Source organism: Anomaloglossus baeobatrachus, chromosome 1 (assembly GCF_048569485.1).
Source record: "Anomaloglossus baeobatrachus isolate aAnoBae1 chromosome 1, aAnoBae1.hap1, whole genome shotgun sequence".
Taxonomy (NCBI): Eukaryota; Metazoa; Chordata; class Amphibia; order Anura; family Aromobatidae; genus Anomaloglossus; species Anomaloglossus baeobatrachus.
The window spans coordinates 745,223,788-745,250,214 of NC_134353.1; the positions used below are offsets into that span (position 1 = coordinate 745,223,788).

The 26,427-nt window shown below is 46.0% G+C and overlaps 1 protein-coding gene across 3 annotated transcripts in view; it reads right to left on the reverse strand.

The window, feature by feature from the left end:
- Positions 1 to 26,427, reverse strand: part of B3GNT4 (UDP-GlcNAc:betaGal beta-1,3-N-acetylglucosaminyltransferase 4) — a 90,861-nt gene that overhangs the window by 22,426 nt on the left and 42,008 nt on the right. For 2 of the 3 annotated variants that reach the window (XM_075323257.1, XM_075323266.1), the window contains exon 2: positions 18,300 to 18,367. The exons of the other annotated variant lie outside the window; for it this stretch is intronic. The gene's annotated coding sequence lies outside the window, so the exon portion shown is untranslated. The remainder of the gene's footprint in view (positions 1 to 18,299; positions 18,368 to 26,427) is intronic. 3 annotated transcript variants of the gene reach the window in all.

Sequence of the window (26,427 nt, forward strand, 5' to 3'; positions counted from 1 at the left end):
AGCATAAATTGACATGCTGAGGCTCGGGAAGCTGCGCCACAGGTCGGTTTATGCTGCGGAGAAAAGAAGCACATTGGGCATGAGATTTCTAAAAATCCTTCCACTGTGCTTCTACTGCACAACGCAGCGCTATGGACGCAGGGAAAACACTCTGCGCCCAAAACGCTGCAAACCCTGATTGTGGGCACACAGCCTAAAATGCTACAATGGATGAATGGATAGATGTCAAACATATATAACGTCCCACCCCCTGCATATTCTAAGCTGGCGCCCTTTAGTGCCTTTCATGTGGCACTAAAGGGTGCCTAGCCTTGTATTTAGCCCCCCAAAAAATTAATAATTAAAATAAACGACGTGGGGTCCCCCCTATTTTTGATAGCCAGCTAGGGTAAAGCAGACACCTGTAGCCTGCAAACCACAGCTGACAGCTTCACCTTGTCTGGTGATCAATTTGGAGGGCTCCCCAGGCGTTTTTTTTTTTAAAAAAAAAAACGTGGGGTCCCCCCCAAATTAGATCACCAGCCAAGGTGAAGCGGACAGCTGGGGTCTGGTATTCTCAGGGTGGGAAGAGCCATGGTTATTGGACTCTACCCAGCCTAAAAATAGCAGGCCGCAGCCGCCCCAGAAGTGGCGCATCCATTAGATGCGCCAATCCTGGCGCTTCGCCCCAGCTCATCCCGCGCCCTGGTGCGGTGGCAGACGGGGTAATATATGGGGTTGATACCAGCTGTAATGTCACCTGGCATCAAGCCCTGGGGTTAGTGATGTCACGGCATCTGAACAGATACCCGACATCACTAACCCAGTCAGTAATAGAAAAAAAAAAAAGACAAAAAAAAAATTTATTTGAAAAAACACTCCCCGAAACATTCCTCTTTTACCAATTTATTGAAAATAAAGAAATTCCGGTCACTGTAATCCATTTTGGAGGTCCCACGCCGACTCTGGATCTTCTAGAATATGGGGGGCACGTTCAGGGAAGGTATCCCCCATTTTCTGGAAGAGCAAGCTCTCCATGAGCAGTGTGGGTGCAGTAATCTGAGAATACTGCACTCACACTGCCCCGGTCCAACCTAGGGCAGAGTGACCTGCAGTAACCTCATTCCAGAATATGAGGGGCACGCTCACAGAACGTACCCCCCATTTTCTGGAACAGCAGTCTCTCCATGTGAGGAGTGTGACTGCAGATTACCGCACTCACCCTCCCCCGGTCCACAGTGGAGTAGCTTGTGCAGTTGCGACGTCAGCAGGATCCCTGCTTGCAGGGATCCAGCTGACAGCCGCTGTCTGCGCATGCGCCGCCAGCTTTGAAGAAGGAGGCGGCGATCGCGGGCCCGGAGCACCAGCAGCCAGGTAACGTATAACCGGGGGCTGGGGGGGGGGTGACGGGGGGTGACCTAGTGGGACCTGGGGACACCTTTCTGCCGCATGTGACGTGTCACATGCGGCAGAAAGAGCAGAATGAAGGCGGCCGCGCGCTGTGCGCCGCCATCTTCCACGCTCCGGAGGGGGGAGGGGGGTGGTGGCTCTGGAGAACCGGAGGGGGCTCCGGTGACCAGAGGGCTCCGGTGGACCGGAGGAGGGGTCAGGGGGAGGACATTTCCCTCCGATCTGAAATGTTTGATCATTTCAGATCGGAGGGAAATGACTGCAGAGCCGGCGGCAGTTTTCTGTGCGCTTCGGCGCCATTTTGGATGTCCGGTGGGGGTAGGGGTGGGGGTGGGGGGACTCTCCGGTACCGGGGGCTTTGGGGGCACTAGGGGGTTAGATTTCTTTCTCATCTGACATGTTTGATCATGTCAGATGAAAAAGAAATCAGTTTTACCGGCCATTTATTTTTTTTTCATGTGTTCGTCGGTATACAGTGTATACCGCCGATCACATGATCGGGGTCCAAAAAAAACACCCCGATTCATAATCTGGGGGGTCTCAGCTACCCCCGGTAGCTGAAACCCCCGAGATTTTCGGTCGCTGGGGGGCGCTACAGGGTTTTTTCGGGCCGCCGCTTTAAAGCGGCGGAACAGAATAAGTACCCTGTTTTGCCGCCGCTTTAAGTCGTACGGCCGTCGTTATGAGGTTAATGGTTCTGTGTTGAGTTATTTAGGGGGCACATCAAATTTACACTGTTATACAAAGGTGTGCATTGCTGAAAATTTTACATTGTATCAAAGTGTCTTGTCTTCAGTGTTCTCCCATGAAACGATAAAATATTGACAGATATGAGGGGTTACTTTTGTCATATACTGTATGTATTCATATTACATACTGTTAGTATTCTGTAAGCTGGTTTTTGCCTTTTCTGCTCGGTATGTGATAGTCCCTGATGTAACACTCTAGAACAGACCTGGGCAAGGGGCGGCCCACGGGCCACATCCGGTCCGCCTACTCTCTGTGACCGGCCCGCCTGGTTCAGGGTGTCCTTGCTGGCCGATCAGTGATGAGGGCAATCTGACCTATTGTCCGGAGCTCCAGGCTCTGGGAGGCCCGTGGTCAAATCGCCCTCATCACACGTTGCGTGCCAGGCAGGCAGCGATCCTGCAGCTCCGCACAGTGTAGGCAGTGGAACGCAGGAATCTCTCCTCTGTTCCCTGCCTGACACCTTTCTCTGTGACACACATGCGCCCTGATATCGTCAGTACGGCGTGCGTGTCATTTGAAAAGTTCCTGCCCGGCAGGAGAAGAAGCTGCAGCAGCCAACTGTTGACAAATATTTGGGGTGTAGTGGTGTAGTATATGCGAATGTAGTTTTACAGGTGTTGTATATGGGGGGGGGTGTAGTGGTGTAGTATATAGGGGTGTAGTTTTATAGGGTTGTAGTATAACACAGGTGATATAGGGGTGTAGTATAACAGGTGTATATAGGGGTGTAGTGTGGTGTAGTATAATACAGGTGTAGTTTATAGGGGTGTAGTATAATACAGGTGTAAATAGGGGTGTAGTGGTGTAGTATAATACAGGTGTAGTATATAGGGGGTGTAGTGGTGTAGTATAATACAAGTGTATATAGGGATGTAGTGATGTAGTATATAGTGGTATAGTATATAGAGGTGTAGTTTATTACAGGTGTAGTGTATAGGGATGTAGTGATGTATATTACAGGTGTAGTATGTGGCGGGTGTAGTGATGTAGTATATCGGGATTGTGTGTGTGTGTATGCATGTATACAGTGTGTGTATGTGTATAAATACTATATATATATATATATATATATATATATATATATATATATATATATATATATATATATATATATATATATATATATATATATATATATATATATATATATATATTAGTAGAACAGAGTTAATTTTTATTGTCTTGTAATCACTAATGCACATGACAATTCTGGGGCGGCTGGCTGCAGGCTGCTATTTTTAGCCTGGGGAGGTCCTAATAACTATGGACCTCTCCAGGCTGAGAATGCCAGCCCCCAGCTGTCGGCTTTATCTTGGCTGGGTATCAAAATTAGGGGGACCACATGTAGTTTTTAAAAATTAAATAAAAAAAAAAGCCTTTTTTTAAATTTATTTTACACTGCAGTATAAGGCTGAAAACAGTGCCTGTGATTGCAGCCAATCCCATGTGCTGTTAGAGAGGGTGGGGTGTGATCTACTGGCAGCTAATCAGAGCTGCTGGTAGGCGGTGAAAGCAGTGAATATGTATAAGCACTGATGAGCAGACCCGGATGTAGCATTACAGCCGTATGGGAGGATTGGTAAGTTTATTGTTCCTGCTTTAAGCCTTTATTTTACAGGCTGTTCAAGTCCCCATAGACTTATATGGGGTTTGGCGTCTGGACAGATGTTCGGGAACAAGTCAAGGCCCAAACCAAACTTCTTTTTTTTAACCAAAATGTTTTTATTAGAAATTTTGTAAAGTACATAAAAACATACAATTCGGGGTCAACATAACCCCTACAGTCCCACCCCTCCCTCCCCCCACATGAGAAACCTAGAAACCATAAACATATATTTGACCATATCATACATGTGTCATATAGATGCCATAATTCCCCCCATGAAACCTCTAACCTATGGAATATTAGAGGATCTGGATCCTCCATGCTCCTATCTCAAGTACCATCATGTATATCTCATAGCCGGACACAAACAGGAAAAGAGTTCGTGGTAGAGGGATACTGTTCCTATAGTCCTATTGCCTCTCAGCTATTTATATCATGATTTTAAAACAAGCCCAGCCGGAACCTAAATAAATCTCTAGATGCCAGACCAGAGTCGTCTATCCACGGGGCCCAGATCTTTTCAAATTTGGCCATACAGTTTCTTTTTAAATATATTCCTTTCTCTACATTTACTATCCAATTGACCTTGTTAACAAACTCCGATATGGTGGGGACCTGATCCGTAATCCAGTATTGTGCTATTAATTTTCTAGCCATGTATAGCATACGGGCAGCTGCTAGTTTACCCTCTTCTTCCAATTTCAGGTCTTCAATATATCCCAGGATGCACACCAAGGGGGTAAGACTTAGATCTGTGATGTACACCCTGTTAATAATTGAAGTCACCCCCATCCAAAACGCCTCCAAGCTAGGGCAGGACCACAACATGTGGAGCATGGACGCTGAGTCCGCCCCACATCGTGGACAGGTGGGATCCGGTCTGGCACCTATGTCAAATAGAAATTTTGGTGTCCGATAGACTCGATGGATGACATATAAATGAGACAACCTGTAGGCTTCCCCTAGGGACAGGGCAGGTGCTCTTTCCAATATTTCCGCCCACTGATTGTCCTCAATAGGCCCTATCTCCTGCTCCCACCTCTGCTTAGAGTTTGGTAAATGATGTGTTAATAACCTGTCCAGTACTTCGCCGTATAATACTGATATCAGACCAGATGAGCTTCCTGAAGAAGCAATTCTCTGTATTATTTTATTACAATGAATTGTGCGGCCAACCATGCCAGCCTCAGCACGGTATGCATGTCTTAATTGGAGGTATTTATAGAATTCGCTATTCAAAAAACCAAACTCTGATTGTAGCGTGGAGAATTCTTTAAAGTTATCCCCTTCCATTAGCTGTGTGAGTCGAGCCAGCCCTCTCTCCCTCCAAACCCCAAACCCCTCCAGCTTATTTAAATTGGGCAGCCACGGAGTGTCCCAGATAGAGGTGAACTGCGTTGGCCCCTTAATGTCCTGTATATCTCTGATTTTAATCCACAACTTATGTATCAACAGAAGGGTAGGCATAGATTCTGATGATGTGTTAAATTTACCTGCTTCTAGGGTCTCATAAAGACTAAGTGACCTGAAATATTGCTGCAGTAATAGTCTTTGCGAGCCCCCCCCCCCCCGGGTCCTCCCACCCTCGGATATGTTGCATCTGGGCGGCTGCAAAGTATGCCCATGGATTTGGCACTGAGAGTCCTCCATCACATTTGCTCCTCTGTAACGTTTCTAATTTAATTCTTGGACTACGCCTCCTCCATATCAATTCCCTGAAGAGCGAGTTAACTTTATAGAAATATCTCTGGGGTATCCAATGTGGAGAATTATGTAGAACGTACAGCAGCTGAGGCATCCATATCATTTTTACCAGATTCGCCCATCCCACCACCGTTAGAGGTAGCCGGGTCCATATGTCAATTTTATCCTTAAATTTTTTAAGGATTGGGGACAAATTACCATATTTTTCGGACTATAAGACGCACTAGACTATAAGACACACCCTGGTTTTAGAGGAGGAAAATGGGAAAAATAAAACTTTAAGCAAAAAATGTGGTCATGACACACTGATATGGGGCGAGGATCTGCTGCTGACACTGTTATGGGGGTAATGTCCCCAAATTCTCTACTAAGGTACCCCATCCTGGTAATGATCCTCCTGCCTTGTATAGGATCCTGCTATAAACCCCCATCCTGCTCATATACCCCCATTCTGCTCATATACCCCTATCCTGCTCATATTCCCCCATCCTGCTCATATTCCCCCATCCTGCTCATATTCCCCCATCCTGCTCATATACTCCCATCCTGTTCATATACCCCGATCCTATTGATATACCCCCATCCTATTGGTATACCCCCCACCCATCCTGCTCATATTCCCCCATCCATCCTGCTCATATACTCCCATCCTGCTATATGCCCCCATCGTGCTCATATACCACCCATCCTGCTCATATACCAGCATCCTGCTCATATTCCCCCATCCTGCTCATATACCCAGATCCTATTGATATACCCCCATCCTATTGGTATACCCCCCATCCATCCTGCTCATATTCCCCCATCCATCCTGCTTATATACTCCCATCTTGTTCATATACCCCCATCCTGCCTGCTCATATACTCCCATCCTGCTATATGCCCCCATCGTGCTCATATACCATCCTGGTATATGGCCTGTATCCTATAGCACAGAGAAAAAAAATAAACGTTTATACTCACCTTTTCCTCACTCCCTCCAGCACCGATCATCTTCCTCTCTGCGCCGCTGACCTGCGTGTGTTGAGCCGTTCCCCTGCTGTATCGCGATGTCTTCCTGTCTGTGCCGGTCAGCTGATCAGCACAGACTCCACACATGGGGACGGGTGAGTACACTGATTCACTGCACCCCGCGCTGATGAGGACGCGCGGGGAGCAGTGAATACAGCCGTACATGATCACTCCAGGCTGTAATTGCCAGGGGTGATCATGCGGCCGGCTCTTTGCTATGCGCGCGTCCCCGCTCGTCCTCCCGCCCACCTGTCAGCGCCGGCTTCTGCACTGAGACATGGGCGGGAGGATAGGCGTGCATATGTAATGAGCGGGCCCACGTGGTCACGAGCAGGCGCTGCTACAGCCTGCTCGTGCCCTCGATGACCCGCAGCACCCTCATTCCCGGCCGCAGCCCTATAGTCAGACCATAAGACGCACCCCCAACTTTCCCCCAACATTTGGGGGGAAAAAAGTGCGTCTTATGGTCCGAAAAATACGGTAAGTGTGGTATAATCATTCACTCTAGCGGTAACATTAATTCCCAAGTATTTAAACTGCGGAGATATCTGCAGTCCTGAAGGAGTGTATCTAGGAATATCAGCCAAGTTATCCACAGGGAGTAACACAGACTTCCCCCAATTTATAGTTAACCCGGAGTAACTCCCAAACCTCTGAAATACCTCCATGGCCACTGGCAACGAAACCGATGTGTGACAAAAAGAGGAGAGTATCATCCGCATACAGAGCCACTTTTTCCTCTCGATCCCCTCTTCTGAAGCCCGTTATTTTTGGATGTCTACACAGGATCTCTGCCATGGGCTCTATAGCCATTGCAAACAGGAGGGGTGAGAGGGGGCATCCCTGATGAGTGCCCCTGGTCAGATTAAATGTTGAAGTGAGTCTACCATTAACACGAATTCTAGCCGTAGGCCTGCCATACCCAGGAGATGAAATCCTCACCCAACCCAAACTTACGGAGGACTGCCCACAGAAAGTTCCATTCAATGGAGTCGAATGCTTTAGCAGCGTCCAGGGAGCAGATAACTCTGTCCCCCGGATTATCTACTGAGAGTTGTAGGTTGAGGTGGAGGCGCCTGATGTTAACTGCTGTAGATCTAGAGGGCATAAAGCCAGACTGGTCAGAATGAATCAGAGAGGAAATCACCTTGTTCAATCTAGATTCCAATACCTTGGCTATGATTTTAATATCAGTGGTAAGGAGAGATATTGGTCTATATGAGTCAGGGAGCAAGGGGTCCTTACTCGGTTTAAGTATGACTACCACAATTGCCTCTTGCATTGATGGAGGAAGGCTGCCCGTTTTGACTGCTCCTTGGAACGTTTCCAAGAGCTGCGGCAATAGGATGTCTCCGAATTTTTTGTATATTTCTATTGGAAGACCATCCGATCCCGGGGACTTTCCATTAGACATGGAGGTCACCGCCAGCTGCAGTTCCTCCAATTGCAAGGGGCCGTTCAGGTAGGCTGGATCTGACTCAGTTAGCCTGGGGAGAGGTATTTCCTCCAGATATGAATCAATCTGTTCCTCAGTAAAACTTAATTTGGAAGTATATAATTGCTGGTAGAAGTCAGTAAAAACCTGCAATATCCTCTCTGATTCACTAACCACAGCTCCCGTGGAATCCTTTATCGCCCCCACAAAGGAACTTCCCTGCTGTGCCCTAGCTATCACAGCCAATAGATGTCCTGCCTTTTCCCCCTCTTCAAAAAAATGTATACTGCGAGAACATCCGCCTATTCCTGGCCTTTTCCCTGAGGTGCAGATCATACGACTTCTGGGCCTCATTCCATTCTAGCAGATTCTGAGTGGTTGCCGATTCTATATACTGACGCTCCGTAGACTGAACCCTGTCCTGGAGAAATATCCCAAATTGACGTGACCGGGACTTGGATCTACCAATCCCTTGTATTAATGCCCCTCTCAGGCAAGCCTTCATGGCGTCCCATATAACATTTTGAGCAATAGCTTCCTGTGTATTTTCTTTAAAGTAATGATTTAAAGTAGCAACAATAGGGTCAGTCTCAATGACCTGCAACCAAAAAGGGTTCAGAGACCAGGTAAGTAAAGTTTTATCAGGGTCAGGGACCAGACGGAGACAAGTCACCATGGCTGAATGATCTGAGATGGCTCTCGGTAAGTAAGACACCGACTCCACTAGTGGCAACACTCCTGAGGACCCCAATGTCATGTCTATTCTGGATAGGGATTTATGTGATTTAGAATAACGGAAGAATTGACGAACCCCTTGGGTGTCCCATCCTCCACACATACGTCAGTGCCAAATCCTTTAAGGTCTCGCCAAACCCTGAAATAGGTAATGTCGCCAAAGAGGGGTCATTATTAAATTTGTCCCAATACGGGTGAATAGTATTATTAAAATCCCCCATACACAGCACCTGTACACCCGAATTCTCCTGCATAGTCTCCGCCACCATCTTAATGACCCCATTATTATAGGGTGGGGGAATGTATACCCCTATTAGCAACAACTCCTTGTTCAGAATTTTACACCGCACCCAAAGAAACCTCCCCTCTCTGTCTACCTTGGATGTAATAGGTTCAAACGGTATGGCCCTATGGACTAATAGGCTAACCCCCCTAGAGTAAGATGAGAATGTAGAATGATAACTATGACTAATCCACGATCTATTCAGGTACGTTATTTTTTCCTTCACCAAGTGTGTTTCCTGTAAACAGACTATAGCCGGGAAATAATCCCTGACAAAATCCATAACCGCTGCCCTCTTCGTGGGATCTCCCAGACCGCGGACATTCCATGTTAAGATATTAACCTTCCCTGCCATACCAGATAAATAAAAGTGTTTTGCTCGGGGGGGGGGGCGTGGCCTGGACCTCACGTAGAGAGGAAGCAGCGTGGGTGAGCTCCTGCCTGGATCCTGAAATATCCTGCACACCGGCCTTGCTGACAGGCACTACCGACCCTGGAGGGCTGCAACACTACTTATAACACCCGGGGAAGCGAGCACAGCCAGGATATGCCGACCCGCAGCAGCAATAAAAGGGACAGAGACGCGCAGGAGCGCGCCTCTGAAGAATCCAATATGGCGCCGTCGGCATCCACACCATCCCGAGCTGGAGCAGTGGGAGTAGCAAGCAGGTTGGAGCGGTTTGCCAGAGTGGCCCCTGGCACAGAGCCTACCTACAACGAGGCACCCGATGGCAGCGCTGAACGGGCCCTGGAGCAGGGAGAAAACATACCCGACGGTGAGACTGTGAGTACCCTGGGCCCTGCATGTTCAGCAGCACAAGACATGCAGACACAGAGGCCTGCGCTGGCAGAGGGAGGAGGGGGAGATGTGGAGCAAACAACACCTGTTTTCACAGAGGCCATACTGAGAGACATTCTGGCAGCAATTAACTCTTGCAATACCACATTGGCCACTCTAAGCAGCCAGACGAGAACTGTAACCTCAGATATGGCCTGTATTAAACGTGAGCTGCAAGGGATGACTGTCAGAATGGGGGAGCTGGACGAAAGAGTGAGTACAACAGAGGATAAATTACCACCAATGTCACGAGAGCTGGGAAAGGCCACGCAAAATATCTCCACACTGCTAAACAAGGTGGATGATTTAGAGAACCGCTCCCACAGAAGTAATTTGAGACTGGTGGGGGTCCCAGAGAGGATGGAGGGCAATGACCCACTGAATTTCTTTGAAAAATGGCTTAAAGACACCATGGGAAAAGACATACTATCCTCTTTTTTCACCATTGAAAGAGCGCACAGGGTCCCTGCGCGTGCCCCACAGCCGGGAGCACCCCCACGTCCTATTCTGATTAAACTACTGCACTATAAAGATAGGGACACTATCCTGCGCAGAGCCAGAGATATCAAAGAACTTGCAATTGATGGGAAGAAGATATCAATATTTCCTGATTTCTCCATGGAAGTGCAACGTAAAAGAGCGCAATTTAAAGAGATCAAAAAACGATTGCGCAACCTACAAGTGCCATATTCCATGATGTACCCTGCTAAGCTGCGGATTGCTGCGAACGGAGAGACTCATTTTTTTGAATCGGCTGGGGTGGCATTGTCTTGGCTGGATATCAATGAGAGATCCCTGAGGAGGAAGAATACCTGAGATTTCCCTTTCTGCCGCCAGGCGTTGTTTTTGTTTGGGACGCTATGCTGGTGAGCTCATTACAGTTAATTTCATCTAGGATCCAGGTTGGGAGACGGCCGGTTCATTGTGGACACACGCTGCACTAGCGAGTTGTGGACCCCCCTCCATACATGGACTTGGGGTGTATTTTTAGCCCCGATTCTCTCTATTTGGGAGAAATGTGTAAGATACACTTGATTTTGAGGGCAGGGGCACTGCGCACTGGTGTGCGGAGCCCTATCTCTCTCCTTGTTTTTCTTGTTTATTGTTGTATGATGCAATCTGTTTGGGAAGTGTGGTGTGCCTCAGTCGTGTCGCTCAACCTAATGTTTTTGAGAATCGGTGGAGAACACCTCTCTCCTCCAGGTATGAAGTATCCGTCCGGATCATATCTTAGTCTACGCTTATGGCGACATCTTTAAATATTGTAGCGTGGAATGTTAGAGGGCTCGGAGATGCGAACAAAAGATGTGCTATATTTACTCACCTACAGAAACTTTTACCGGCTATTTTATGTCTCTCCGAGACCCACATGGTCAGGGATAATGTTCATTGGCTGAGGAAGGGATGGATCGCGCATGAATATCATTCCACATACTCGACCCATGCACGGGGTGTGAGTGTGTTGGTGCACAAATCCATCCCGTTCTCATGTACCAAAATCAGTGATTGACCCGGGGGGCAGATTTGTATGTTTGCTTTGCACGCTGTATGGTATACAATTTATTCTGGTTGCGATATATATCCCTCCACCATATTCAGTCGAACCTGTAAAAAGGATATTGTCTATTTTAGATTCCCTTCCATCTGTGCCGACGCTTTTGATAGGGGATTTTAATAATTACTTACATCCCTATCTAGATAAATTACACTTGGGAAACATATCGGAGAACACCGCCCCGACTTAATTTGCTAGAATGCTAACAGAGCTGGGTTTTGTAGATCTTTGGCGTGCCCAACACCCCACAACCAAACAATTCTCCTGTTACTCTAGCTCCCACCACACCATGTCACGGATAGACTTGGCTATTGGAAACGCACTTCTGGCCTCATATACACAAAAGGTGGCCTACCTACCTAGAAGTGTATCTGATCCCTCACCATTACATGTTATGCTTGCATGGGGAAACCCCCTCGCTCTGCCCAGGCCTATCTGGAAACTTAATCACTTCTGGATCCAGCTTATTGGGGGATCTTTATATGATAACATTCTGGAATACTTTCATCTTAATGAGTGCTCTGCACCGCCACACAGTTTGGGACTCTATGAAAGCTGTGGTAAGGGGCATATATCTTAGAGAAATATGCATACGCAAAAATCAAACCAAATGTTACACCCAGAGTCTGATTCAGAAGGTATCTGATGCGGAGGCTGCGGTGGTGCTCAACCCGACAGTAGAAACTAAAAACACTCTAGAGAAGGCACAGATGTCACTCAAAGAAAATCTCATGTCGGTGGAAGAAAATAAACGCTATTTCCTTAAACAAAATTATTTTATGGCGGGGGAGGGCGTGGGGCACCTACACTGGCCACAGTCATTAGAGCACAGGAAGGATCTTCTTATATAAATAGGTTAAAAACGGAATCAGGTGACTTTGTAACAGAAAGCGAGGATATAATAAGAGAAATAAAGAGGTATTATATGCGGCTATACACATCAGACTGTGACCTCACGGAGACTGAGATTGAGCAGTATTTGGATGCTCTCTCTCTTCCTACACTGAGTGATGTAAACAGGGAATTGCTGGACCGGGACATCTCATTGGAACAACTGGAGGAAGCGCTTGGCCAGACACAAAATGAAAAAGCTCCGGGAACGGATGGCCTGCCTGGAGAGTTTTATAAAACGTATGCTCCCTTACTGCTACCCAAACTACTTAAGGTATTTGAAGAATCTGAAAGGCAGAGGGTCCTCCCGCCCTCTATGAGGGAAGCCTTAATAGTCTTAATATTAAAACCCGGAAAAGATCCAGAGATCCCGGATTCGTATCGCCCAATTTTTCTCCTACAAACAGACATTAAATTGCTGGCCAAGGTGCTCGCCAATAGGATGTCCCGAGTCATCTCATCTATAGTGCAGAGTGATCAGACAGGATTCATTCCATGCAGAGCCACATCTATGAATCTCAGGAAATTATATTTGGGAATTCAACATAGTTCTGAGGTACCGGGGGAAAGGGCAATTTTGTCTTTAGACGCCGCTAAGGCGTTCGATAGCCTTGAATGGGAATATATGTGGGCTGTACTTCGGAAAATGGGCTTTGGACATAGATTCATAAATTGGGTAAAACTGCTATAGGACTCACCGGTGGCGAAGGTTAGGGTTAATGGCAGGGTCTCCGAGTCTTTTCCTCTTGGATGAGGTACTAGACAGGGGTGCCCGCTTTCACCCTTGCTATTCGCGACTGCAGTGGAGCCGTTGGCAGTGGCAATACGGAAATCCAGGGAGGTAGAGGGATTTCGGTGTGGAGCCGTGGAACAAAAAGATATTATACGCAGACGATCTACTCTTATATTTAGACAGGGTACGTTCCTCGATTTTGCCGGCAATGAATATCATTCGGGAATTTGGACAGAGGTCTGGTCTACGAATCAACTGGTCCAAGTCAGCTTTAATGCCGTTGGACCCCCTTCCGGGGGACTTTTCGGACTTACAGATTCCAGTTCCTGTAGTCCGGGAGTTTAAATATCTGGGAGTAATTGTCAGCCCAATCCCGAAGGATTTCCAGGCCCTAAATCTGGAACCCCTGTTACAGCGATTCAGAGAAAAAGTGCATACCTGGTGCCGTTTGCCGCTATCAAATATCGGCAGATCCAATTTAATTAAAATGGTAATGATGCCACAATTACTATACCTTATACATAATTCTCCAGTGTGGATATGTAGGGAATTTTTTGTAAAAATTAATACAATATTCCGGGAACTTATTTGGAAGAAAAAGCAAGCTAGGATTCGACTGGAAGTGCTACAGCGGGGAAAGGAGGAGGGAGGACTGGCGGTACCAAACCCATATATATACACTATATAGCCTCCCAGATGCAACATCTGAGGGGTTGGGGCAAAGAAGGAGGGTATGATACCAGTGGTGATATAGTGAGAGAGGGATCAGTATGGAAGTACCCAGGTTGCCGGTTGGATGTGGGACAAAGACAGATAAATGGGGCACGATATCCCACACTGGCTATGATATTCCGGGTGTGGGACAGGGGTAAGTCTCTTTTTGGGATAAGCAGACCTACAGAGCTCTGGCCACTGTGGCAGAACCCCGACTTGCCAGAAAATAAAAAATTAGTAGGGTTCAGAGGATGGGAGGATAAATGGATCCATTTAGTGTCACAAGTACTACAAAATAATACTCTTAAAAGCTTTGAACAACTGAGAACGGAGTTTCACCTTCCGCATGTCTTCTTTTATCAGTATTTGCAGCTGAGACACGCACTGGAAAGACAGGGGAGGACAAACCCGGTAACAGTGACACATAATCAAACATTACATAGGCTGCTTATATCTGAGTCCTCTAAGGGTCTTATTTCGGAATTATATAAAAAATTACTACCTGCCCATCTGGAAACACATCCATTGATTGTTAAAAGCAAATGGGAACGAGACGTCGGTCCCCTGACGGAAGGCCAGTGGTCTGATATATTGGAACAAGTTCCTAAACTGGCAGTATCGGAGTGCCAAAAGCTGTCTCAAATATATCTCATCCACAGGGTATATAAAACTCCCAGTCTACTATTTAAGATGGGACTCAGACCAAACGCACTGTGTTAGGTGTGGACAGGATGATGCCCATTTGATGCATGTTATGTGGGAGTGTGGACACATTGGTGATTTCTGGAACCAAACCCTGGGACTTATAGATCAAATATATCATATCACAATACAACCGTCGCCCCGCCTGTGCCTGTTGAGTCTGTGGGAAGGAGAAGTGGATCCGGATTCTCCAACAGCCCTGGGAATAGCACGTATCTTGTACCAAGCAAGAAAGCTACTTGCATATCACTGGTTAGACCCTCTACCACCAACATTACCAGAGCTCAAAAACAAATTAAATAACGTCATAAGATTGGAAAGGGGAGTTTATTTAAAAAGAAAAACATTGAAAAAGTTTTACAGCATTTGGCGGCCATGGATGGAGTTGCCGGGCCTACCCTCTAGTGCACTGGTTCGGGATGCAATGCTGGACCGGTTACTGTTGTGCCTGCAGTGATGGCATGTGTGAGGAAGGGAATTAAAACTAGTTTTTTCTGTGACGAAGTGGACTTTGAATGAAGAGGTGAGAGAGGACTGGAATGGTTTCATGGATGACTGCACGGAGAGGGAGGGGCGGGAGAGTATAGCAATATGATGTGGAGCGACACGGCTGATGGAGGAGGTGTTCCTGTTAGTCTGAGGCATTATTGCATAATTTAAGTTTTGTTTATTTGTAGAGCTACGAGGTTTGTAGGCTCAAGCTATATAATATAATTATGATTTGAGAACTCTATCATATTTACATATATGCAGAGAAAGAACCTGATTTATAAATCACATGTGTTTATCTGTTTATTGTTATCAGTTATATGAAAAGTGAAATACTCTCTGTATTGATCCCTAATGATTTCATAAAAAAAGATCTGATTTAAAAAAAAAAACAAAAAAAAACAAAAACGTTTTGCTCCTCCGACCCTCCCCCAGTGACAATACATTCCTGGCTTCCCTCCTGTAGGGCCTTAGAGAGTAGAAACATGTGAAGGGCCACGGCATCAACAACACCATACAGTTCCGGTTTCCCATAAAATCCAAAAGAGAAAACATCCTCACAAAACGTTGAGGTCAAACATCATCCTAACAATACAAGTCGACAGTGGGGTCTGTCAGAAGTACTCCTCCAGTAGCAGCCCAGACCAAAAGAAAAACTACTGTCCAAAACCACTACTCCTACCCCTTAGGGGACGTGTACAACTCAGAGGACTGTTCTAGTCCATGGCAAGCTCCTTTGAACACTTTGCATGAAACTGCTGTTTTCACATAATGTTACATTACAATCTCCCCCAGTCTCAACTTCTCTCCATCCCCCCCACCCCCCAGCAGTGTTTGAGTACAAATTCTGTGTAGCTCGGGGAGAAAGAGAAAGGGGAAACGAAGAGGATAGAGCGATGGAGGGAGACAAAAGGTGAGGAAGGGAGATGGAGAAGCGAAGAAGACCATTCAATAAAGCCCGTGGACCATAGAGAGTCCCGGGGGACATACCCATGTTCAGCAATGTAGTGTTACCATAACAGGCTTCCCTCTCTACTTTTCAGGAAAACCTGCATTTTCATCCCTCACCCTCCCCCCCCACACGCAAAACCCCCACACCCCATCCCCCCCACATCCAAAATGTAGATTCATAAACGGAGAGGGCGAGAGAAAGAAAGAGGGGGAAGAGTGGGGAAGAGAAGAAGAGAGAAAAAAAAAAAAAATGGAGGGGAGGGGAGGGGGGGGGGGGGACGGCAAGAGAAGGGAGAATGACAAAACATCATAGAGGGGAAGCCAAATGAAGCCCGTGGGACAAAAGTAGCCCCGGGGGACAAACTTTAAATTCAGAAGTACAGTATAACCAGTCCTTCATGTAACGTTATCACCAGAGTATAGTTGTCAACATAGAGGAGAAGCCAGTTTCATTCAGGGGGTGGGCTCCGTCGCTTCCTTGAATCCCGGATGTTTTTCTCATGTTGATCAACCCAGCTCTGTGCATCCTTAGGGGTTTCGAAAAAATGTGTAGAGTTCATAGCCACCACTCTGAGTCGTGCCGGATACAACATCGAATAGGGTATATCCAGCTGGCGTAGTCGCCGTTTAACGTCCAGAAATTGTGCCCTCTTTTTTTGGACCTCTGCCGAGTAATCAGGAAAAAGTGACACCCTCTGGCCATTTATAGAGAGGTTTGGGATATTTCTTGCAGCTCTTAAAATATGTTGTTATCTCTGTCTCTGTAGTGCAGGATTTTCATAAGCACCGTGCGTGGAGGCGCTCCTGGTGGAAGGGGTCTGGTAGGAACCCTATGAGCCCGTTCAATAGCAAATAACGGGGTAAGCGCATCCTTTCCAAAGGTCTGTACAATCCAATCCTCGAAATATTCAGCAGGTCGTGTTCCCTCCACTCTCTCTGGCACTCCCACTAGGCGGATGTTACTTCTGCGCAGGCGGTTCTCTAGATCATCCTGTTTAGCCTGGATGGCGTCGATATTTCTACCGTACACCTCCATCTTCTGTGACATGGGCCATAATACATCATCCATTTCGCTCACTCTCTCCTCAAGGGCTGTGGTTTTCTCAGCCTGTTGCTTCATGTCTTTTCTCACACTAGCCAGATCCCTGGTGAGGCAGCCTACTTGGTATGTGAGATTATTGAGAGTGGTGTTGCAGACTCCTATAGCCGCCATGATGTCTGACAAAGTGGGCTCTCTTTGGAGATCTGCACTTTTCTGAGCAGAAGGGGTTAAATGCAGAGACATTTGCTGCAGCACATGTGTTAACTGTGATGGGGGAGGTGGAGACCGGCTCTCTTCTCTATCCTCCATTATGGCATGTAAGTCCTGTTGTTCCTAGGTTTTTTCCTGCTGCTGCTGCTTATTTTGGGGTGACCGAGAGGCTGTCTTTTCATTGCCAGTGTCCAGGCCAGGGGGGCTATGTCTGGCAAATTGAGCCAAGCGTTCCGCAGCAGTTTTCTGCTGTGCAGCAGTCCTAGCCCCTTTTCCCGCCGCTCCTGCGCCTGTGGCGCCATTTTGTGTAGCCTTCCCCACGCTTCTTGGTGGCCCCATCTCAGCTCCTCTCACTCCCCCAGCTGATACATGCTCCCAGGGGACCCCCTCCACAGCCCCTCACTCACCACCGCCGGCTCCGGAGTACACACTTCTCCAAGGCACTGGGGGAGGACGAAGCCAGAAGGCTCTAGGACCCAGCGACGCCGCGCCTGCTGTTCAGGGAATATCAGACCGGCTTCTCCTCGCCGAAATCACCTCTCCTCCCGGCCGCTGCTGAGCCAACGCAGGGAAGCTCAGGATCCTGCAGCAGGTGAGCGCTTCCTTCACTGTTCTCCCGCCGGTCCCGCTCCACTCTCCTCCGTCCCCTCCAAGCTCCGCACCCAAGATGGCCGCTGCTGCCAGCACTTCCAGCAGGGCCTCAGCGTCCAGCCCTGCTCCCCACTCTCCTGGAAGCTGCACCACACCTCCGATCCCTCCCCAGGGATCACCCAGAAAAGAAAAATATTGGTGAGGAGGACTGAGTTTTATCAGGATTCTGAAACAGGATAGCGGAGCTCGTCCCAGGCACGTCTTCCTAGCTCCAAACCATAGCCACGCCCCCCCAAACCAGACTTCTTAAGTCCGGCCAGACCCACCGGACCGAACATCTGCAGGTTCGCTTATTATTAGCAATGATCTGTCAGTTTACTCTTTAGCCCCCAGCTGTTCTCAGTTTGAGATGCTTAGAGCGGTTATGTGCAGTGTCAGCTGGTAACCAGAAAGTCGTGCTGTATGGGCTTGTCGATCCACTAAAATCTGTTACAGACACTAAGCAAAGACACATTTTTGTATAATGTGAGGAAAAAAAATATATATAAAAGAGTATAAAAACATTTCCTTTGATTATATCTCTGGTTGCGGTGCTGTTTTAAGACATACTGAAAGCAAAATAAAATAAAAAAAACCCCTAATTAAAATTGTAATTTGATTGGATACAAACCTCTTGCTCTAATTGGCGTTTCTCATGGCTTTTCCCTTGTCTGGACTATAAAGTGCAATTCTGCCAACCTGCAAAAGAACACAAAGCTTGGTGAATATAGCATACTCGCAGCCACATGACCGGCCTTTCCCGGGGCGGACACCATCGAATCCTCACAGCGCATAGTGTGCGATGTGAGGATTCAAATGTCTGCAGTCACATAGGCTAACTGCAGACTTGTGGATTTAAACAGGACAACCCCTTAAAAAGGTTTTCTTACTGAACTGCACAATTTTGTAAAACCAAGGTCTATATGAAATATAGTAAAAAAAAAAAATAAAAAAAAATATATAGTCAAGCAAGTCAACTAAGGTGTATAAACCCGAAACCCTAAAACAAATAAGGATTAACGCCAACTTTTCTACAACGTCTCTTCTCTGCAACGTCTTACAATATGAACACGTTTTTTGTATAAAGGACAAGTATAGAAAATGACAAAAAACACCCATATTTCATAGCAAAACCTCTCCTAACATCTGATGTTAAAGGTAATCTGTCTGCCGCCTAATCGGAGAGCAGCATAATGTAGGGGCAGAGATCCTGATTCCAGCGCTGTGTCACTTACTGGACTGTTTTGATGAAATGACTAAATCAGCAGTAGATCATTAGAGGACTACTTAGTTTGTATATCTGCAGCAGAGAGAACAATAATTTTTATCAAAATGACCGCAAACAGCTCAGTAAGTGACACAACGCTGTAATGAGGGTCTCTGTCTCTACATTATACTGCTTTCGATGGGGTAGCAAAGACCTGGTGACAGATTCCCTTTAACACTGTGGGCAATTTATTTCCTTTCAGATGTTAGCGATTTTTCACATACACAAAAAATGCTCCGTGTGTCATCAGTGGTTTTTATTCAATTTTCAGTATTTGGTCACTTTATCGGTATTTTTCACATATGGAAAAAATAAATTACAAAGCTTCCCCTATACATTGCAATGCTTATCATGGACTGCACAGGGATGGCTTCCAGGGGCTGTCTGATTTTTACATATCGAAGACTTATTGATAGATTTCAGCCAGGACACGGATAAAAACAAAACCTGTGTGTGATATTTTTTGTAGACATATGGTCCACCTCCCCCAAAAAATAGACACGTGAATAGCTCCATAGACTATAATGGGTATGTGTTTTATCTATAAAAACCATAAACATAACACGTTTGTGAAAAATGAATGTCTAAATGACATTTCAAATCAGATTTGGCAGGTTTCATAAGGCACATTCACACAGTTCTGATACATTCTTAACAATACTGGGTTAATATGCATGTTTTATGAATAATTGATATTAGTTTGGAGTCCAAAAAAACATTGCGGTTCTAAAAGGACTTCTTTTTTGTTATATAAAGCTACAAAAACGTTCTAATATACCTTTGGCCTGTTTATCAAGCAGTTGTGGACAGAATTTGCAAAACATTATGCACAAAATTGAAATTGGACAAAAATTTAGTGAACCGTTAATGCTTTTCATACCAGTCCTGGCCGGCTCCACAAACGTTTAGAAACTTATGTGGAGATCAGGAATGACGCGCACAGTGTGGTCAAACAGGCCCGAGAAATTCATCATTTGCGTCACAATGTGAGGTACATTTCTGTCAACCTGGCAGTTAATATATGTGCCAAATTCATTAGAGATGTGCACACCTGAATGAATTTCATCCATCTTACTCTGGCACTTCCTTCAATAAAACTGTCATGCAAAATGCTAGTTATAATGTATTGGGGCCTTTGTATTTTAAATTACTTTATTATTTTAAAAGATATTGTGATCAGGGAATTAACTCTTATCTGGTGAGAAGCAGAAAGATTGTACATAATAGTGTTTAAGAGTCATTACAAAAAACTGGAAGATCCTTTCATAAATATCAATAAACTAATGATTCAATTTAAAAAAAAAAAATGTATCCAGACAACAGCCCCCTCAGTCCTAGGTTAGGACCACTAGTTTATTGATTACAACCACAGCCATCCCATCTTTGGGGTATGTTGTACAAGTGGCCGTAATCATGCCTATGTGCAGCGGCCGGGATATTCAAAGGTTGTGGCAAAACGCACGTGTTTTTGGTGGTTTTTTTGACCATGCGTTTTTATCTTCAATTGGTGAAAAATGTGGAGGAAGGGGAGGGGAAGGGGGGAGGTGTAGGGGGAAGACAAAAAAAAAAAAAAAGCCAAAAATTGACATGCTGCATTTTTGTGGCAACCATAAAAATGTACCCCCCCCTCAAAAAAAACAACACGACTCAAATCAAGATTTGCCATTTATTTATGTTTTGGTACGTAATTGCATTTTAACCATTAAAAGGGGTTATCCGGCTTATTTTGCCCTGTTTTGTTCTGTCCCTATTGGGCTACATTGGGGCAAGTAAGTACGTAGTGACCACTTACTTACCTACCCTGCTGTCAGCCCCTCTCTCCCGGCTCAGAGTGGTCATGTGACCGCTCCTGTCGTGATTTTGCTGTTTCTGGTCATTTCATGTCAACAGGGGCAGGACACTGTTGACATGCAAATCAGTGAACAGCATGTTGCCGCCCTGCTACTTAGTGGGCAGGTATAGTGCGATGAGTATCCGCCCCCTCCCACACACTCCGTAGTCTCCCTCCCCAGTCTCCTGTGCTTAGCTACGTATCACCTGATAATCCAGCCGATTCAGTGTCCAGTTCAATAAGGCAAGGAACAAGAAAATTGGCCACTTGCTTTCAGGGACACTATCAGCGCTGTGTCCCCAGCGCTTTATCATGTTTAGTGCTCAACGCCCTGGGAACTGTCTCCCCACTCCCCCCGTGCACTCTCCTCTGTGCAGCGTTCTGATACTTCACGAACGGATCCAGTTTGCCCTACAGAGCATGCTCTGAAGCTGCCTGGCGTGAACAGTCTCAGCTGATCGCTCATAAAAGCCAGCTGCCAGCTGATCAGCTGGCTTTGATGAGCGCTCAGCCGGCCTTTATGAGCAATCAGCTGATCACCCGGCGGCCGACTTATATGAGCGATCATCTGGCGGCCGGCTTTTATGAGCGATCAGCTCATCAGCCGGCTTATATTTGCGATCAGCTGATCAGCCCGCGGCCGCCTTATATGAGCGATCAGCCTGCGGCCGGCTTTTAACAGCGATCATCTGATCTCTCTCTTTTCTCTCTCGCTCTTTCTCTCAAGACCAGGATCGTAACAGAGAGAGGTAGTGGAACGGGGCTTTCAAAAACCGCGCCAAGGATCCCAGATGTAATCTTGAATCAATGTATTTTTATTTCGGCATAGGTCTACGCGTTTCAGGAGGCTCAGCTCCCTTCCTCAGGACCAGCAAGCACAAGATACATCAAATCCTTGGCGCGGTTTTTGAAAGCCCCGTTCCACTACCTCTCTCTGTTATCTGCCGTTTGGGGTACTGCTGCCTTGATCCACATACATGCTGCTACAGGAGTTGTGCCTGTCACAACCCTGATTGGTGAGTAGGATTACTCTTCTTTACCCCCTGGTTACCAGGGTAAGACCCTATGCGCTTTCTTTTCCACAGGTCTTTTGCCTTTAAGACCAGGATCGTGGAAGGGTAAGAGGGGGTAATAAGATGGAGTCTCTAAGTGTGTCTGTATATTTATTTCTAAGAAAGTACTTTTTCTCTGTGTGTTGTTTTTTTTTTTAACCCTTTATTGGAGATTTTTAATGGCTGGGTCAAACTTGAACTCACATTAAGAATCTCTGGCTTAATATTAGGACTACGGCGGAGAGGTTCTTTAGGTCAATAAAGATGGAGTCACTAATTGTGTTGTGTTTTATTTCTAATAAATATATTTATCTGTGTGGTTTTTTTTTTTTATCTTTACTAGAAATTCATGGTGGCCTTGTCTAATATTGGCGTGACATCATGAATTTCAGGCTTAGGGCCAACGGATAATACACAGCTGGCCCTAACCCCATTATTACCCAGCGAGCCACCCAGCACCAGGGCCGCTGGAGGAGTTGGATACAGTGCCAGAAGATGGCGTTTCTATGAACGCGCCATTTTCTGGGGTGGCTGAGGACTGCAATTCACTGCGGGGGGGTGGGGGCAGAGAGCTTGGGCCACCCTGCGCTGCAGATTCCAATCCCCAGCTGCCTAGTTGTACCTGGCTGGACACAAAAAATGGGCAAAGCCCACAGTTTTTTTTATTTTTGTAATTATTTCATGAAATAATTAAAAAAAAAAACAAAAAACGAACTTCCCTATATTTTTGGTTCCCAGCCGGGAAGAGATAGGCAGCTGGGGGTTGGGGGAAGCCCGTACCTGCCTGCTGTACCTGGCTAGCATCCAAAAATATGGCAAAGCCCACGTCATTTTTTTCCCCCTAACCCTAGGGTTGCGTGTTTTAGGGGTTTTGCTTTTTTTTTTTTAATGATTTAAAATAAATAAATAAAAATAATAGATATTGCCATGGGTTTCGCCCATCGAGCACCCGAGCATTTTACTGCTCACTCATCCCTACTCCTGACCACACAGCCAGCAGAACAAGTAATCAGATCAGCTGACTCCAGTGTCGGACGATTACTTGTTCTATGTACCGCTGCATCCATCACAGAGTGTGTTGGCTGTGAGGTCAGGTGACTTCGGCTGGCACTGGAGTCAGCGGATCTGAACTCAGCTGAACTTCTGACCACACAGCCCGCACACGTGATCGGCAGCAGTGCATCCACAGCTTGTGCGGGCTGTCACATCAGGAGCTCATCTGACTCCCGATCAGCTGACTCCAGTGCCGGCCGATAAATTCTGTGTCATGCTGCATCCAGGATCCGGTAAATAACAATTGCAGTTGCATGCGTTGGACTTTCCATCTGCAGGATCCGGTGATATGCGCTTTGCGTTTTTTTTGCTGCTAGGCAAACAAACGCTGATGTGAAACCAGCCTTAGATGGATGCAACCGCATTTGAAAAGCACACACCACACACACCATACATACATGATATATACAGTGCCTACAAGTAGTCTTCAACCCCCTGCAGATTTAGCAGGTTTGATAAGATGCAAATAAGTTAGAGCCTGCAAACTTCAAACAAGAGCAGGATTTATTAACAGATGCATAAATCTTACAAACCAACAAGTTATGTTGCTCAGTTAAATTTTAATAAATTTTAAACATAAGTGTGGGTCAATTATTATTCAACCCCTAGGTTTAATATTTTGAGGACTAAGCCTTGTTTGCAATTACAGCTAATAATCGTCTTTTATAAGACCTGATCAGGCCGGCACAGGTCTCTGGAGTTATCTTGGCCCACTCCTCCATGCAGATCTTCTCCAAGTTATCTAGGTTCTTTGGGTGTCTCATGTGGACTTTAATCTTGAGCTCCTTCCACAAGTTTTCAATTGGGTTAAGGTCAGGAGACTGACTAGGCCACTGCAACACCTTGATTTTTTCCCTCTTGAACCTGGCCTTGGTTTTCTTGGCTGTGCGCTTTGGGTCGTTGTCTTGTTGGAAGATGAAATGACGACCCATCTTAAGATCCTTGATGGAGGAGCGGAGGTTCTTGGCCAAAATCTCCAGGTAGGCCGTGCTATCCATCTTCCCATGGATGCGGACCAGATGGCCAGGCCCCTTGGCTGAGAAAAAGCCCCACAGCATGATGCTGCCACCACCATGCTTGACTGTAGGGATGGTATTCTTGGGGTCGTATGCAGTGCCATCCAGTCTCCAAACGTCACGTGTGTGGTTGGCACCAAAGTTCTCGATCTTGGTCTCATCAGACCAGAGAACCTTGAACCAGTCTGTCTCAGAGTCCTCCAAGTGATCATGAGCAAACTGTAGACGAGCCTTGACAGTAAAAGGTACCTTACGGGCTCGTCTGGAACGGAGACCATTGCGGTGGAGTACGTTACTTATGGTATTGACTGAAACCAATGTCCCCACTGCCATGAGATCTTCCCGGAGCTCCTGCCTTGTTGTCCTTGGGTTAGCCTTGACTCTTCGGACAAGCCTGGCCTCGGCACGGGTGGAAACTATCAAAGGCTGTCCAGGACGTGGAAGGCTAACAGTAGTTCCATAAGCCTTCCACTTCCGGATGATGCTCCCAACAGTGGAGACAGGTAGGCCCAACTCCTTGGAAAGAGTTTTGTACCCCTTGCCAGCCTTGTGACCCTCTACGATCTTGTGTCTGATGGCCTTGGAATGCTCCTTTGTCTTTCCCATGTTGACCAAGTATGAGTGCTGTTCACAAGTTTGGGGAGGGTCTTAATTAGTCAGAAAAGGCTGGAAAAAGAGATAATTAATCCAAACATGTGAAGCTCATTGTTCTTTGTGCCTGAAATACTTCTTAATACTTTAGGGGAACCAATCAGAATTCTGGTGGTTTGAGGGGTTGAATAATAAATGACCCTCTGAATAAACTTTTCACAATTTAAAAAAAAAATAAATAAAAAAAGAAATAACATTCTTTTTTGCTGCAGTGCATTTCACACTTCCAGGCTGATCTACAGTCCAAATGTCACAATGCCAAGTTAATTCCGAATGTGTAAACCTGCTAAATCTGCAGGGGGTTGAATACTACTTGTAGGCACTGTATATCCATACAGGGTGGTCCAAAAGTAGGTGGACAGTATGTGTAATAGGGTTATGAAGGGGGAGATTTAGCAAACATGGTGAAAAGTGAAACTGACTCAGTTGCCCTTCGCAACCAATCAGATTCCACTTTTCACTCTTCACAGACTCTTTGGAAAAGGAAAGGTGGAATCTGATTGGTTGCTAAGGGCAACTGAGTCAGTTTCACTTTACACCCTGTTTGATAAATCTCCCCCTTCATAACCCTATTACACATACTGTCCACCTACTTTTGGACCACCCTATATAGTCTTCATTACACAGTTCATTTATCTATAAGGGGTGAGGAACATGTAACAGCTCTTTCTGTCACCATTGTGGAGGTGAGGTGATTGCTCTGTCACAGATGAGAGAAGCAGGATCTCTGCTCTGTTATTTCAAATGCTGAGCGGTCAGGTGCTGGGCAGAATACTGACAGCCAATGAGTGTGCAGAGGGCGGGGCTGGACAGTGAGGGTGGGCGGTGCCAGCTCTGACAGCGGTTTGGCAACCAAGAAGAGGAAGAAATCATGTTTGCTTGTGCTGAAGTTAAAGAGCTGCAGAGAATAAAGGGATAATTCAAGAGGAACAAAAGTCAGAAAACAAAAAATAACAATGGAGGGGTAATTTATATAACAATACAGCACAGATTAGCTTAAAATCTTTTTGGGAGTTTATGTCGGACAACTCCTTTAAGTAGGAATAAAATTGATTTTTAGGGATTTTTGGTTCTTTCAAGGTTATAACCTATCAAAGTGACACTGGTCAGAATTGCAAAAAAATGGCCTTTTCACGAAGGTGAAAATGGGCTTGGGGGTAAAGGGATTAATGGACGGACCACCTCTCACCACATTTCCCTGTCGTCTATGACTACATTAGATGACGTAGTAGATGGGGAAATAAAACTACACCTACCAGAATTCACAGCTTAATGTAATTTAAACATTTTACTACCTTATCAGGGCATGTGGTGTGTGGGACATGGTCAGACGAATCATGTTTAATTTATGAAGGAGGGACTCTGAACCTCACAAAACCTATGAAGACAGTGCAAGAACTGCCAAAAATTAAAAGAAAGAGGGACTTCAATACACCCTATATGAGACATAAAGGTGGGCCTCATACACATTCTGTTAAAAAAATATTTTAGGTAGTGGGACTCCTAGACTCAAAGCTTATGCAAGGGCTGACAAAAATTAGAAGGAGGGACTGCCCTACACCCTGAAAGACATCAAGAGGAGGACTTCAGAAAACATTTTTTTCTCAAATTTTAAGAGTGGGACTCCTAGACTGGTAAAGCCTATGCACCAAGTGTAAGTGGTCAAAAACCTTTATTACTGAGCGGTATACATCTATGTACGCAAGAGAATTGTAGAGGTAGGCCTTTTACACATCCCAAGAAAACAATATGAAGAAGGACATCATACACACTCTGGAAAAATTAACAGCAAGGCTCGCGTTCATGACGCTCTGCATCATCCTATTAGTATAGTGGAGAAAAAAGTAAAAAAAAAAAAAACTTTTTGTGCGTAGGAAGGAGTGAATGGG